Consider the following 16,895-nt stretch of genomic DNA (forward strand, 5'->3'; position numbering starts at 1 on the left):
GACTGTCTTCATAGTTTGCTGCATGTACAGAATCAGATATTCATCTGGGAAAAGAAGAATCTACTGAGGACCCAGTGTCACACTCCCCACTCCCTTTTCCTGCCCATCTGAGCTGAGCTACCCCAGTGAGGACAGCTATTTCAGAAAGAATGGAGATGTGGAGACCAAGTACTTAAGCTCTGTTTGATTTATGCGAACTTTCTAAAAGATTAATTACTTGCTTTATATTTCCTTGATCGTACAATTACATGTCTTTGTTGGGCCAGTTGGGTAAAAGCTGTTTAGCTTAATTTCCTATTGTTCTTGCACCCATGGGTCCCGACTGTTCTCTTAGGGAAATTACTAAAAGAAATTATTTATGGTAGAACAGTTTGTTTACAACCATACTGTGTAAGCCTGTGAGAGGCTTTATTCACACAATGCTTCTTTTGTATTGAAATATTGGTAATTACCAGTATGATACTTTGTGTTTGGCAAATATGACCTAGAATTTACTGCTTCAATTCTGTGTCACATAGAAGGCTCCTGGGAGGGCTTTAAATTACAATTTTTTTTTTACTTTTATGTTTTATATTTTATTATTTACACAACATTGGGTTCTGTTTTATGATGTTCCTAAATTTTCAGAGATTTAATAGACAGACAATGATTTAAAAGAAAAACATTCTCAAAATTGAAGCTGTCTTCTCCTGACTTGACTCATTGAAAATGGAGAAGGAAGCAGACTGAGTGAAGAATTTTAGAATAAATCATCATTAACCATACATGACATGTTGTACACCAACTAAGTTCTGATGCACAATTAGTCACCTAACTAGCTTGAAAAATCATTTAAATAGATGACTCCAATCATTGGACCACCCGCTTATTTCTGTTACTCCCATTTAGATACAACTAGAGCTCATATTACAGAACTCTGTGGCCTAAACAGTGCAGGCTCGATGGAGAGACAAGTAACTTATTTGGGTGATCAATGAATCAGTACCAGTTGAAACCCATGTCTCACAGTGAGTTGTGTATGCTTTGGACAAGAGTTCAATGGGAAAATATATTTTTTGTAGAAATTCGTAGATTTGCGTTCCTGTTAAATCCTATTGCTTAATATGATGATATGGTAAATTAAGGATCCTCAAATAATAATTGAGAAAAAACAGCTCCAGGAAAAATGTGTGTACTTTTTCTGATCACTTGGGGCCCATATAATAAGTTAGTCAAGAGCCCTGGAAGTTTGACGGTTACATGCTGGGCTGTAAATTCAAAATGGCAATTCAAAACCAGCAGCAGCTCCATGGGAGAAAAACTGGGCTTTCTACTCCTGCGAGCAGCTACAGCCTTGGTTACGCACAGGGACTCAGTATGAGTCAACATTGACTCGATGGCAGCGACTATTTTTTGTTGGGTTTTAATGCTAGTGATACTGAGGCACACACATTTTCAGCACTCTTAAAATTGGGTATATCTTATAATCAATGCTAATGCCATATTTACTTTTTGGAATTTTATTTCTTAATTATGCATAAATAATATCTTATGTCCATGGGATCTTGGAGTCAGTGAACTATCACACATAGGCAAATTTAAAAGGATTTCTCAAAGTAGCTAGCATATTTAAAGAAGCTAATTTACTTGACACCATGTCCATTCTTTCATTTCTCCTTTTTAAGACATAAAATTGAATTCTTGCTGTATATTAGACATTGTTTTTGGAGTTAGGTAAATGAATCAAGATACTGATAATTCTCCCTTTTAGCCTATATCACAGTAAGGGAGGTGAATATATCACATACAATACAGTGAAAGATCATGATAGTATGCTAGAGAATACATTTAAGGTACAGCGTGGGATTGTATGAATTCAACATCTTTCATGCAATTAGTCTTTTGTTGTTGTTCATTTCCAATGATAGGAAATGTAATTCCATTGTTCTCCTCATGTCTTAGCTACGCGGTGCTGCTGTAGCACAAGTAGCACGCATGGGTACCTTTCAGATAGCAGAGCCTCCACAGCCCTGCCCCGCGCCCCAGGCATATACTTCTCAAATCTAAAAGTTCAAACCAGAGTCAGAGGTGCTGATTCCTTTCTTCTTCACAGTGAATGATATTACTTGATTTCTTGGCATTCCAAGGCTCATAAATGCTCCTAACATGATATGTCTTCCCATGTTTTTGTGTATCTCTGTGTTTATTTGGGGACAGTTTATAACTTGGTGATCAGGCTTAAAATTCACCCTGCACTAGTAGTACCTTAACTGATTGGGCGACTATATCGCATTATGAAAGGGAGTTCCCTGTAGTCAAGGCCAAGTAGTTTATTCACCCAGGGGGCTACTTCGCATCAGCACCTTGACTAGTGTTTGGCAAAACAACCAGGAACCATGGCTTCACCAAATTGTACGTGAAATCAACCACCCCGCTTCATTAAACTCCATAGTTCTTAGATCAGGGTGTTTGGAGAGTGCAGACAGCACTTCGATGACTTGAAGGTGGTTCTGGGATGTTATTGCTTAAGGATCATTGTAACGGTTTATTAACAAAGTAGGATCTCTGTAATTCTCTTCTGGAAGGAGTACATAGAGGTACAACAACAGTTGACGCTTTACTCTGAGACGCAGCATATGCCCAGGAACTGATGGCCTTGATGAAAAGCAAGGTTTCAGGAATTCAGTATTAACCAAGGTGTCTCAAAAATGGAGGCAGCCCTGGAAGAACTCACTTGCTTATACTGACATATGGGAAGACAGCTACCTGCCCATGGAAGAAAACTACAGCTGTGCATATTCCAAGCAGAGGTAATCCAACCAAATGAAAAACTATTGAACAATATCATTAACATCACATGTGAGTAAATAGAGAATTGCCAGAATTCAAGCTGAATTAAAAGAGAATATGGAACAAAGGATATCTCTCGTTGATAGCAGATGGCTCTTGGCTTCAATCAGAATGCCAGACAAATATTTACCTGAACAAGTATTTGGTTTACGTGTACAATGCAAAAGCATCCAACTGTGGGGATTGTTACAAACAGTGGATCTCATTGAGAGGAATGCGAATTCCAGACCACTTGATTGTGCTTATACAGAACCTGTAAATAGACCAAAAGTTCTAACAAAATAGGGGATACTGCATGGTTTCTAATTAGAAAAGGGATGGGTACGGGTTGTGTACTTTGACCACAATTGCTCAATCTGTATGCTGAAAAAATATTCTGAGAAGCTGACGCTATAGCATTAGTAATGGAGAAGGCTAGTTCACCGCCTGTGAGATGCAGATGACACAACTTGCTTGTTGAAGGGGGGAGGCCATGGAGCACTTCACTGATGAAGATGGAAGGAGGTGGCTTTCTGTGTGAATTACAACTCAATATAAAATAGAAACCTCCCTTCCATCAAGTTGTTTCCGACTCACAGTATCCCTGCAGGACAGAGTGGGCTTCCCTTTGGGGTTCAGAGACTAGGAATCTTTAGGAAAGTGGGAACCCCCTCTTTGCCCTGAGGAACAGCTGCTCGTTGCGAACCACTGACCTCATGGCTGGCAGTCCTAAGGGTAACCCACAGTGCCATCTGGTCTCCTACTTAACATAAGGAAAACAAAGGTCTTTCTAATTGAGCTCTTAAACGACAGCGTGATCAATGGACAAATATTGCCGTCGTCAAAGATATAACTTTATTTAGATTCACAATCAATGCACATGGAAACAACAGTCAAGAACTTGAATGATGCAGTGCACTGGCTGAATCTACAGCGGAAGACCACTTGAATGTGTTTTAAGAAAAAGGAAATATGTCATTTTGAGGAATACAGGTGACTGACCCAGTGCATGTTATTTTCATTTGTCCCATTTGCGTGATAAAATCTGGACAATAACTAAAGAAGGGGCAAACAGAATTGATTCCTTCAAATCCTGATATTGGCCAAAAATATTCTGGCCACTGCTAGAACAATGAACAAATCTCTCTCGGAAGAAGTGTAACCGGAATATTTCTTCTAACCTAGAATGGCAAGACCTCGTCTCATGTAAATTGTTCTTAGAAAGGGCCAGTTCTTTGAGAAGGTGCTCAGGCAAGGTAAAATCGAGGGTCAGCCAAAATGAGACAATTCTCAATAAGAGACTGGGACAATGGCTGCAGCAATGGGCCCAGACATAGAAGCAGTTGTGCAGATGGTACAGAACTGGACGTGCTTTGTTCTGTTGCCCCTTAGGTCACCGGGAGCCAGAATGGACGGGAGGGTATTGAGCATGACAACCATCTTCTTCACCGCAGATGGCTTGGTCTTTACCAGGGTTGCTAGTACACACTCTAGAAAGCACTGAGCTGGTATTGGCTGTTAGCATTACTACCAGTTGTCATTATGTGAGTTAATATAATATTCAATTTCTTGTTATGTCTTTTTTAATTGTACATAATATGACACATTTTAATGAGTTTTTAAAATGATAGAATTCTTCAAGGATGGATATGAAACAGATAGAGAATTTCCATATGTTCCCATTTGGAAACCAACAAATAATTATATAAATAGCAAATACTATATTTACATAATATCATAAATATAATATAAATAATAAATGCAGTATATACAATATATAAGTATATAAATTCGAAAAGTAGTTTATCAAGAAAGCAGTTTTTAAAGCCTCTTTCTCTCTCTCCATCTCTCACCCTGCCCTGAGTTGACAGTGTTGGAAGCACGCAATCAGATGGATCTAACATTTGTTGCAGGGTGGACGGGGCATAGGGGAGCATTTATGTGGCAGTTTAGAAGCTGCCTTTGTACAGTGACCTGAATGCAGAGGATGACACCTTGGGTAATAGGGGAGTCACCTACTAACCACCCTAGGCCCTTGAAATGATCATTTATTAATCTCCATGGCTGTGCTAGACAGGCATCTGTTTTGCTTATTTTAATTGGGAATATTTAAATTTTTATGGAATACCAGGATTCAACAATTGTATCTTATATAAATATGGAAGAGTAGAAGTATAATTTTGACTTTTGTAAGTTTATTATTTTTTCAATTAGAAAGATGATTTATACTTATATGTCATGGATGGATTGCAGATAGCTTGATTAAATTAATATACTTATTGAATATTTTACTTGAATATATATACATATATATAAATAAAATGACAGTCACTGTTCTGGTTTAAGTACCATATAAAGGATAAACAATGTACCTTAGATAGACAACAGTCAATTGCGGTTAACCAACATTACTTATGTTTGTTGCTTGGTTCAGTGAAGAAGAGTCAGGGGAGCCCCTTGGTCTAGCCTGGAACATTAAATACCAATTAAATAGCTATTTCTGTTTTTTGTTTTAAGGACCTTCAGTGTTTAGTTATACATAAGAACTAAGAAATGCTATTTTTCTCAGAAATTCTGCAGCTTATGTTCCAAGTCTAATTTGGGCTCTATATGACTTAATTCAATTAATGAATGTATGGGGGCAATGCTGTCTTTTCCCCGTGAATATCGCTGTGAGAGAACTGTTGTGAAGTATGGAAGGAACTGTAATGGAGCTCTCCCATTACCCTCCATTAATTGCTTTCAAGCCCCTCCCATCTCACATATTTGTATTAGGCAGACTCTCCCAACTATAGAGAAAGGGTTTTAAAAAATGCTAACTTTGAGTGTCTTCATTTGCTAATTTTCAGTACTTAATTTTCTACCATTGTTCATTGCTAAACTTTTTGTGTTTACTTAAATAAATGTCTATCTAGTCTTTTCCAACTAGAATCTACTCATCTTGGTTAACTTCATTCACCGAGGCGATTGAAGTGGATTTTAACCTGCTGGGAAACTTTGTACTATTTCTATCAGAATCACTTCATAATTCTCTGTGGCAGCCCATTATTACCAAGGTGATTTGTGAGAAGGTTTGCAGGCTTTCTGTGACAGGTGCTTTGGGGGTAACTTGGGCTGTTACCAAAAATGAATAAAGGGATTTGGGGATTTTCCTAAATTCAGTGACTTATATTTTCTCTGCATTTCTGGGCTTTCTTCCTAACCCTTTAAACCTCCTACTGCTCCTGATGCAGATGTAGTTGAGTGATATATTTTTTAGATCCTGTGGAACAGTGCAGAGATGAGGTTTTAGTAGCTGAAGCTCTCCGTGGTAGAGGTCATTTCTTTGACTCGGTTCTGGAAAGTTCTCATTAATTTGTTGACAAATAATAGACTCTTTCTCTGAACTGATGAACAAAGTTCACTGATAGAAAATAATCATTTTCCTTGAATTATACTACTCTTGGAGCTTGAAACTTCTATTTTGTGCTGAGAAATTTACATCACTTAAATTATACAACACTGATAAATATAATCTATCAACAGAGAAAATGCTCTGAGGAATTAATTGTTGTCAGCTGATGTATTTAATGGGACATCAGAGTTCATTAACTTAGCTAAATCATTACGCCTAATCAGATATGTAAGAGAAAAGTTAATGATCAAAGTTTAAAAAAAATAAAGTCTGGACTCCAGAGTCTTCATTTGCAATACAGAACTTTGAATTGCATAGTAATGGCTTGTTTATTCCAGAAGAGTCTTTTTTGTATGGCCTGACTCTGTGCCAAGGAGTCATACAGTATTTTGTCCTAATTTGAGGATTGAAATGCATGCATTATTAGGGTTCAGAAAGGAGTCACTATGCTTTATTCCAAAGAATTGTGCTATATATTATTCTCATGTTATAGAGCTATTTATGATTTTGGAAAAGTAAATGAAAATTTTGGAGTCCATGGAATACCATTCTATTGAATGATTGTGGATTCCCAAGTCACGTTTACCCTTTTTAAAATATTTTCCTTTTACACATTTATGTCATTTGATACATTTTTGGTTTCGTTTATTTTCCTTGATCTTTTGGGAATCTCCTAACTTGTAAGAAAGTGGTTGTAACACGCCTTTCAACAGGTTTTTTCTTTTAATCTTGCCAAAGTAGAACCAATTGTTTCAAACCAAAGGTTTCCATGCAGACTTTGCCTTTTACAGAACGGGGCGCCGGAAAACAGCAGTGGGGCGTGCTGGTTGTTCAGCTCTGTGCCTTTGCTTTCCCTGCCAGTCTGGTCCGTCTGTTTGTGAGAGAAAAGCAGCAATGTGGTGTTGTTATTCTGTTAGCTCGGCCTTGAGGCTGTTCCACGTGTCTGGACTGTATTGGTCCCTAAAGGATCTTTACATGCTCACTAATTTGGGAGCAGCAATTTGTTTCCACCAACTTCATATGGCTCTCCTGGTGGTTGCGGTGCATCACTACCTAGTTAGGAAAACCCTAATGGGATGTTCTGGAAAATTGTATTACCTGTACTCTTTGGCCACACCCGATGCAGAGGGATATTTTAAAGAAAGTGCCATCCAAGCATATCCTGGCACAGCTAGTTTTATCAGGGATCCACATAGAGACTACAGTAAGTTTCAAGCTAGAAGAGACCTTAAGACATCTATTTTAGCAGCTTCATCTTCTAGAGGGGGAAACTGAGAGTTAGAGAGGTGAAATGGCTTGGTCAAAATTCCACTAAATAATCTAGGAGGTGGAAGTAGGTTGTTCGATTCTCTTTTGCAGAGCTGCTCCTACAGCTGTGTGCTGACTCTCGGACGACAAAGCTTTCATTTACTGAACACAGAACATCTCTGTACTGTTTCTGGACCAGTTTCTCAAAGTATAGTCATAGGGTGCAACTGGTGTTTTCCATGATCTAGCATAACTGGCTTCACTTTTTCATCGTGGATTTACTGAGTACCTATTAAGAACAATTATACCTATAATAATTTCTGGAGAGATTAAAATGATGATGACTCAATCACTCGCCCTGAGATCATTCATCCTAGGGCTTAGAATCGGTGTTAATATCTGCGAGCTAGCATGCTTCTTCACTGGTGAAATAGTCTCTTCATCTCAGGGAGTTCGATACCAACATTAGAAGGGATGACAATAGACTTAAAGGGTGCTATAATTGGCATGCTATTGGCAAATCATCAATGTTTTGTTGCTATGGAACTGACTTTTCTTCTCAGAGAAATGGCACGTACTACCTGGTGTCGGCCCTGAAGTGTTTGCTCTTTTCCGTGGATCCACAGCTTTTACGTAGAATTTTCTTATCTCTGCGTTTGCCCTTGCACTCCTTTTGATGGTTTCCATATTTCACTCTCCAAGTGCCTTGACATATCAATTTCCTTTGTCTTCCTGTGCTATACAAGACTCTTGTTTCGTTGAAGATTGTATCTTACCATTGTAACACGTTTCTTTCTTCAGCCTTCAAAAGCACACTCTCTGCCTGCCTGCTATGCCTTTGAGAATTAAAGTGTTATCCTTGAAGTTTGTTACTTTTAAGTTTTTTAGGTTTCATTTGTACCTCAAATGGTTCTGTCTACTTATATTATAGATGTAGCCTTTAAAATGTTTTCCTAGTCATAGAATGCTTATACTGGGTGTAATGCCACCAATTTCTAGTAAATGATTTAGCACTGATGTTTCTAACTTTAAATAAAGCTAATTTTACTGCTCAGTTTGTGGTGCAGTGAAATGTCTCAATATGAATCTCCACTCAAGTGTCTGGAACTCCACCAAAATATTAACTTGGACTATTCAAACTTGCGTGTGTGACACTGCCAGAGGGATTGATCAGTTTTCATCACCGCCCCCTGGCATCTGTGAAGCAGCAGCAGAGAGAGAAAAATCCTGAAGACCTTTGGAAAACATACAGACCGCTGTCTGTAGGGGCAAACGCTACTGAAGCCGGACGCCTTGGAGATGAACAAGGGCACTCAGCCCAGGCACTTTCTCCTCATCTGACTGAGACTACGGAATTCAGGACCGAGCGACAGGCAGGCTGGCTTCCTGGCCCATGTACCCAAAGGCCAAGGGACTATGTGGCTGAGAGGCTGAGGGCTGGAGAGAGGCTTGGCTCACACTGGAGAGGTCGAGCTAGCTACTGAGTGAGGAGTCCAATGACTGTATCCTTACTATTTTCTGATCCTGACTCGGGGTACCCTATTGAGTTCCTTTAGAAACCCTGGTCTTGTAGAGGTCAGGTGTTGGGCTGCCATCCACCTGGTAGCATTCTGAAACAACTAGCAATCCTGTGGGAGAAAGACTGCTTTCTCCTGCCCTCAACGGTTACAGCCTCAGAAAACCTCAGGGGGTTACTATGAGTCAGCATTGACTCAAAGGCAGTGAGGTTAGTTTTTTTGTAAATCAACTTCTCTTACAAACCCCCTGAATTGTGAGTATTGTCTGTGAGTTAGTTCTATGTGGCCATTGAAATGAATGGTCAAAGCCAGTGTAGATATAGGGGTCGTAGGAGGAAGGGTTGGTGTCAGTATGTCAGGAAGGATGGAACGTGCAAGATTGTTCGACTGTGGCCTCGTGGTAATAGGGGAGCCATAGAAGGTGAGGTATGGCCTCCCATTGCCATTCGCCACGCACCCTGCACTGGCTTTGTTGTCTGAAAGATGATGCCTGTAACAAAGAGGCCCCTTGGTGATTTGAGTAGTGCAACATTAAATGATTTATTAAAAAATGGCACAAACTGAAAGTGTTCACACAACAGACACTAAGTTCAATTCTATGATTCGTCAGGTTACTGTTCTCAGTGTTAGCTCAGAGGATGACATCGAATGGCTAGGAGAGGGTACCTACCCCCCAAACTGGATTTTTTTTCAAAGCTATGTTTTTTAATTTTTTTAGAAAACAACCTTATTACCTTTGAAGAACTCTCCATTACACTTAATACATTTGTCAAACTTGCTATTCCATTCTTGGAAGCACTTTTCAAATTCATCTGTTTGGATGGCTGACAGCACCTGCCACTTTTTGCCTTTTTTACTTCTTCTGAAAGTCACATCACTGTCCTTTTCTGTCCCTCTTCATTCGTGGAAACAAAAAGAAGTCACACGGAGGGAGGTCAGATGAGAAAGGTGTGTGGGGAAAGAGATTCATGTTTGTTTTTTTGCCCTAAACTGAGAAGGCTGCTTGAGCAGGTGCATTGTCCTGATGGAAAAACCAGTCGTCCTCCTGCTGCAGATCAGGCCTTTTTATGTCCCCTCTGTTACGCAATCTTTTCAGAACCTCTAAATAGAAAGCTTGATTAACAGTCTGACCTGGAGGGATGAACACAAAATATACTATCCCCTTCACATTGAAAACAAACAAACACAAATGAGCATCATCTTGATCTTTGATTTCACTTGGGGAGCCTTTTGGGGCCAATGTGATGATGGCATTTTCCACTGGCTCATTTGATGTTTGCTTTCAGGGTTTATAAGAATAGCACATGATCTGGTCACCAGTAATGACCTTGGAGAAAAAGTCTGTATCGCTTTGGAACTGTTCTTTCAAAGCAGGGCATCTTTCCACTTGATACTTTCCACCTGAGGCACTCTTTCCCCATCCCCATTCCCTAATCTTCCATTAAAATTCCCCCAATGGGCTCCAAGACAGTCCAGATAACTTCCCCAGGTCTTCAATAGTCCATCGTTGATCTTCAAGCACAAATACATGAATTCTGTTGACATTTTTCATCTGTTCAGGAAGTTGTCAGTTGTTCAGAACGAGGATTGTCATCAATGAACACCTCACCTTTTTTCGAAATGAGAAAATCCCTCCTACACTTGAGTTTTTCCCATAGTGCTGTCCTCGTAAGCTGTATGCAACCTCACAACAGTTTCTGCTTCATTTTTCCTGAGCAGGAAATAAAATTCCACAGTTGCATGCTGTTCTCTTATTTGACCATCACAGAAAAATGAGATGCTAGTGAACCTGCTTTGACAAAAAAGTTCACTGTGACCAGAGGCAATACCACTGGGTGCACTAACTCAGAGCAAGTTGCTAGATGCTTGCCTTATAAGGAAAATGCATACTACCAAAAGTTCTGCTCTGCCCAGTGCAATTCCTATTTGTATGTGTGTGTGTGTGTGTGTGTGTGTGTGTGTATCCCCTCATATATTATTACTCTTCACCTTCTCATCCAATTATCATTCCATCAAACTATGACTTTGTACCTCTCTACATATTACTTATTAAAATCCCAGCATAAAAAGATAGAAATGGTAGAAGTTTTTATTTTGAAAGTATTTTAAGTAAGAACAATTCCAAAAACGAATACTCCAACAAATCTGTATTCCCTACAACAATTTTTTTTTTGTTCTCTAGTGGTATAAACAATTAAGTGCTCGCCTACTAACTGAATGAAACCTTTGCAGGCACACCCACTCTGTTTCTAACAAGTAGGGATGCCATAAGTCAGCCCTGAAGTGATGGGAACCAACAACCTACCCAGAACTGTCACCTGGGAAGATGTTCAACATTTTAAAATATCTTTTTGCATTTCTGTTAAAGAAGTAATGTATTAGAGCTTTAGCATCATTAAAATTATTCTGTTTCCCTTTGGTGATTCTGCTGGGAAAGCATTGGACTGCAAGCCAAAAGGTCGGCAGTTCAAAGCCACCTGCCAATCCATGGGCAAAAGATAGGAGTGTCTGCTCGCATAAAGGTTTATAAAGTCTCAAAAGTCCTATGTTGGGTCACTTTGAGGAAGAGTCAAGTCGATGGCAGTGGGTCATTTTTAAAAGAGGCATTATTATGAGTTTGGCCTGCCTATTTTTGTCTTAAACTTATGTTTCAAAATGTATGAAATATTTGTAAGAAAAAAACAAGGTGTCTAAATTACAAGCATACATATAGATCTTTCAATCCAATTTAGGAGATGTACTCTTCCGACACTCTTGATGCTACTTGTGTACCTCTGCATTTTAGTTCATCTGCTTCCCCTAATCAAGGTAATTGGTACTCAAATGTTTATTTTCTGGTTTTCTTCTTTATTGCTCTAGCTTTACTATCTGTGCATGCATCCTGAAATAGGATATTGAGTTCTGCTTTAATTGGTTAAAGGCTAGCTCATACTATATTATCTGTTACGACAACTTTAGATTGAAAAAGGTTATGTCCTGCTTCAGAATTTTGTACACATTACTTCATGTAGCTATAGTGCACCCTTTGTCAGTATCTATTGTTTCCCATTGTGTGGGTATGCACAATTTATTCAACACTAACAATCCTCCTGTAGATGAATAATGCTTTTAGTGTTTTGCTTGGAGGAACAATGCTCAATGGATTTCTTTTCTGTGTCTCCTAGAATACGAGTGCACAGTTCTTTATTGTTATTATTTGTTTGCTTTTTAGCATATACACTGAGAAGTGGAATTGCTTGGTTGTGGAAAATTCAGATGTTCAATCCATTTTGAAATTGGATCTAAAGTATCTTCTCAATTGTTCTTCTACTTTACTAGTGTCTTGGCTCTCCTTAGACTTTTATTTCTTGCACACAAATGTTAAACTGTATTTTAATATCATTTTTCTCAACATAGTATTGGAAATTCTAGCTACTAAAGTAAAGCAAAAATAGCAGCAACAACAATAAAGGCATTTTATAACTTCTGTTTGTAGATAATGTTACTCTCTGTGTATAAAATATCAAGTATCTGAAGTAATCTGAGAAAAGCAAAATAAAAAGTTGAGTAGCTAATTAATATGTTTATCCAGTAGGATAGCAAAATGCAAGCTCAAAATGGAACCTTAAATTACACTTACATTTACAAATAACGAATATGGGAAGACCAAAATAGCAAGCAGAAGGCCATTTACAGAACTCCAAGGAAAATGAAAGCCTTCGGTATAAACTTAACAAAACACGTAAAGGACATAGATACTGATAATCACAAAATGCTGAAAAACAAATCAGATTTTGAAATATGCTGTTTTTAGATGGGACTATTTAATATAGTACAATTACCAACTCCCCCAAAATTGATGGAAAGGTTTAATGACATTAAACCTTTCAAAATCAGGAAGATAAGTTTTAGACATAGACAAGCTTAATCAAAATTATGTATGTCAAGGCACAGGCCTAGAACCTATAATCTAATTTTGGAAAAGAATACTAAAGTGGGAATAATCGTTGTGCATCGTTTTAAGACTTGTTATATATAGTAAGCAAGATAGTGTGGTATTTGCAGAGGGTTAAAATAATATTGAAAGTACCATGGGCAGTCAGAATAAACAGAGCTGTCTCGGAATAAGTACAGCCACAATTCTGTTTCATGTACTTTGGACATGCTATTAGGAGAGACCAGTCACTAGATGTCACGAGCAGCACAATCAATACTACTTAATGCTCTTTGACATTTTCCAATGCTCAGTTTATTCACTTCAAGCACACAGCACACAATCTAACAATCTTAAAATTAACTTAAGTCATTAGCTTTACGGGTAACATAAGATTAATTCAGCATCATACCAGTTACGGGACCTTAGTCCATTAGGCATTGCCTTCATTGGTGTCCTCACTCAGGTAGGGTTGGAGAGAGCAGGAGCTGATGTCTCCTCCTTGGTTCCCCGCTCTCTGAGTTCAGTCTCTCCACCCAGGCCTTTTATAGGTGGTCTTGCTGGCTCTCTGAAGTCACTGTAGCATTCGGTTAATGTCTTCTCAGGGTTCCCCAGATGTATCTTGGGAGCTTCTAGGTGCTACTCTGGTAGGTGGCTTATTTCTTTTCAGTGAATCCACCATGATTCAGCATTTCTTACTGGGCTTTTAGTCTCTCTCAAAATGGAGTCACTTATGTTCATAGGTGGTACAGAATTCAGCATCTTGCAATGAAGTTCTGCATCTTGTAAGGTAGTTTTAACATGTTCCCATCACTAGAGAAGGCCGTCATGCTTGGTAAAGTGGAGGGGCAGTGGAAAAGAAGAAGCCCTTGATGAGATGGATTGACACGTTGCTGCAACTATGGCCTCAAACACAAAAACCATTGTGAGGATGGCTCAGGACCAGGCAGTGTTTGTTCTGTTCTATGGAGGGTTGCTATGAGTTGGACTGGATTCCACAGCACCTGACAATAACGACAAAAGACACATAGATCTGGGAACAGGAAGTAAAACAATGGACATTATGCTCATCTGATTTTGAACAAAGGTACAAAAGCAATTCAATCAAGGGAAGGATAACTTTTTGACAACTGGTGCTGGAGAAATGGAATACACCTGGGCAAAAATATGAATCTTGCCTGAACCTAATTGTCCAAACGCACTGCATCAAGTCATTTCCGATTCATAGTGCCTCTTTAGGACAGTCTTGCTTTTGAGACTGTGGCTCTTTACAGGAGGAGAAAGCCTAGTTTTTTATGGCAGAGCAGCTGGTGGTTTCAAACTGCTGACTTGAAGTTCACTACTTGTGTTAGTCTGGGTACTTTAGAGGAACAAATCCACAGAAACTCATGTATAAGAGAGAGTTTTATATAAAGGTCAAGTGCACATCAAGAAAACATCCCAACCCAGTGTTGCCCAACCCCACAAGTCCAACATTAACCCACTAACCCATATGTCCGACACCAGTCCACAAAGTCCTCCGTCTCATCAAATGGACACAATGATGCCGACTGCAGGAGGAAAGCCGAGTCAGTGAATGTGCAAGCATTCAGGGCTAGCAGGCATCACTACATGGGTGCTCCAACACCCAGAGCTGCATCGGAGTAGGTCCATATGGCTTTCCCTTGGGGATTTCTTGCAGGAAGTCAGCCTTGCAAGCTAAACCAGGGAACTGGCTAAGGCAGCTGCACCCTGGTCCGACCATCACACACAAGAGACCCGAGAACTAGAAAGGTGAGGCTCACTGAGCCATTTATCCCTCCGCCTTTCAATTAACCCCCACATGTATATATTGGCCAGGTTGCCACAATAAACTAACTACCATACTGTCCCACACATAACCACTAGGTAACCCAACACTTCATAAAGGCTATATAAAATTAACCTGAAATGAACCATAAATTTAAGCGGAAAATGTAAAACTAAGAGATTTTTAGGAAAAAGGTAGGAGAAAATTCAAATATAGGGCTAGTTAAAGAGTTCTTAGAATTGGTAACATGTTTAATTCATTAAAGGAAAATATGTTCAATTAGATCTTATTAAAATGAAAACCTTTAGCTCTGAGAAACTGTTAATGGAATTGAAAAGTAGCGTATAGACTAGATAACAATGCTGCAAACATATATCTGCATTAGGACTAATATTTAAAATATATAAGCAATTTTTGATACTCAATAGTGAAAGACTCACTATCCAATTAGAAAATTGGGCAAAAGATATGAATATATGATTCACAGATGACCTACATATACCCAAAATAAAAGTAATGCAGGAGTTTCACTATCAAACACTTTTAAGGAAATACAAAACAATGATAATAAATCGCACTATATCCCTATTTGAATGGATAAACAAAGTAATAATGATGCTAAAATAACAAGAACACTGACAAACTGGATCCCTCATGTCTTTGAGGGGTATGAAAAATTACATAAGCAATCCCGGAAAGTTTGGTTGTCTTTTAAAATAAGACTGAGTAGGCAGCTATGACAATGCAATCATGGCTATTTACCCCAGAGAAGTAAAATATGTATGTTTAAGTAATATCCTGTACAGGCATGTTCATGGCAGCTTAATAGCACCTACTGGGAACAAGTATCTGCCCTTCATGGAGAAGGGCGAATGAACAAGAGCCCATCTCTCCTGGGAATATGACAGCAACGAAGAGGATAAGATTACTCATCCATGCAGCAACGCGGAGGCTTTTGAGGGAATTATGCTGAGTGAGAAGAGGCAATCCAAAAGATTACAACCCGTTGACTCCTTTTATCTAGCATTCTTGAAATGACAGAATTATAGAAATAAAAGCACATAAGTGGTTGCCAGGTGTTGAGGATGGGATGGTGAGACAGGAAACTGTGTAGCAAAAAAGTTACATAAAGTATCTCTTTGGTGGTTCTTCTTGTATCCATTTCAGTGTTCTTTTCTGATAGTTGAAAAATAGTTTTTTAATTTTCTTACAGATTTCTGGAACCCAGGGAATTTGGGTAACCTAGGCAGGCTATTTATATCACTGAGTGTTTCTTTTTAAACCTGGAGCCTTGGTTTCCTTAAAAAAACAAACAAACAAACCAATCTTACTGCCATTGAGTCAATGCTGACTCATAGTGACCCCTCTGGGTTTCTGAGACTGTCCTCTTTATGGGAGAAGAAAGGCCAATCTTTTTCCTGGGAGCTGCTGGTGGTTTGGAACTCTGGTCATGCATGACCTTTAAATCAAACAAAGAACAGCAAGCACTTTAGTGAGGAAGTTTTTGAGGGTTTTTTTTTTGTTGTTGAAAAGTTGTCTTTCTGTGGTCAGTCTCAAGGAAAATACATGATGGTCACATCAGCAGCTGTCCTGCAGGTTGCTATTGGGGTTGTTTGTTGCCTTTCAGCTTGTTCTGATTCATCTGACTGCAGCATCACAAAACACTGCCCAGACATGCCACTGTTCAATGGTTTGAACCCCTTGATGTAACCACGGGGTCAATTGTGCTTTGGTGCCATCCGTTGGGGTTTCCAGGGCTCATCCCCCTGAAGTGCAGCCTATTCCTTCTTCGTGGTCTGTTCTTAGTCTGGAAGCTCTGGGGAAACCCGTTTGCTTTGGTGATGCTACTGGTACTTGAAGCACCGGTGACACCGTTTCAGTATCACAGCAACACACACACACACACACACACACAGCGCCACAGTATGACAAACTGACAGACAGGTGGTGTTTATGGGAGTAGAAAGTTTCGTCCTTGAGGAGTGGATGATGGTTTGAAATTGCTGACCTTGTGCTTAGCAGTCCAACACATAACCCACTATGCCACCAGGGACCCCTCAGTCTCTTTCTAATATTGTCTTAATATAACTTTTTAGACATATTATACGAAAGCTAGCAAGATCTTACTATTGAGGAAATTGGGTAAACAGTTCATGGGATGCAGATATATATATATATATATATATATATATATATATATATTGTTTATGTGAAATAAAGTACATT

The sequence above is a fragment of the Tenrec ecaudatus genome, chromosome 1 (assembly GCF_050624435.1).
Source record: "Tenrec ecaudatus isolate mTenEca1 chromosome 1, mTenEca1.hap1, whole genome shotgun sequence".
Taxonomy (NCBI): domain Eukaryota; kingdom Metazoa; phylum Chordata; class Mammalia; order Afrosoricida; family Tenrecidae; genus Tenrec; species Tenrec ecaudatus.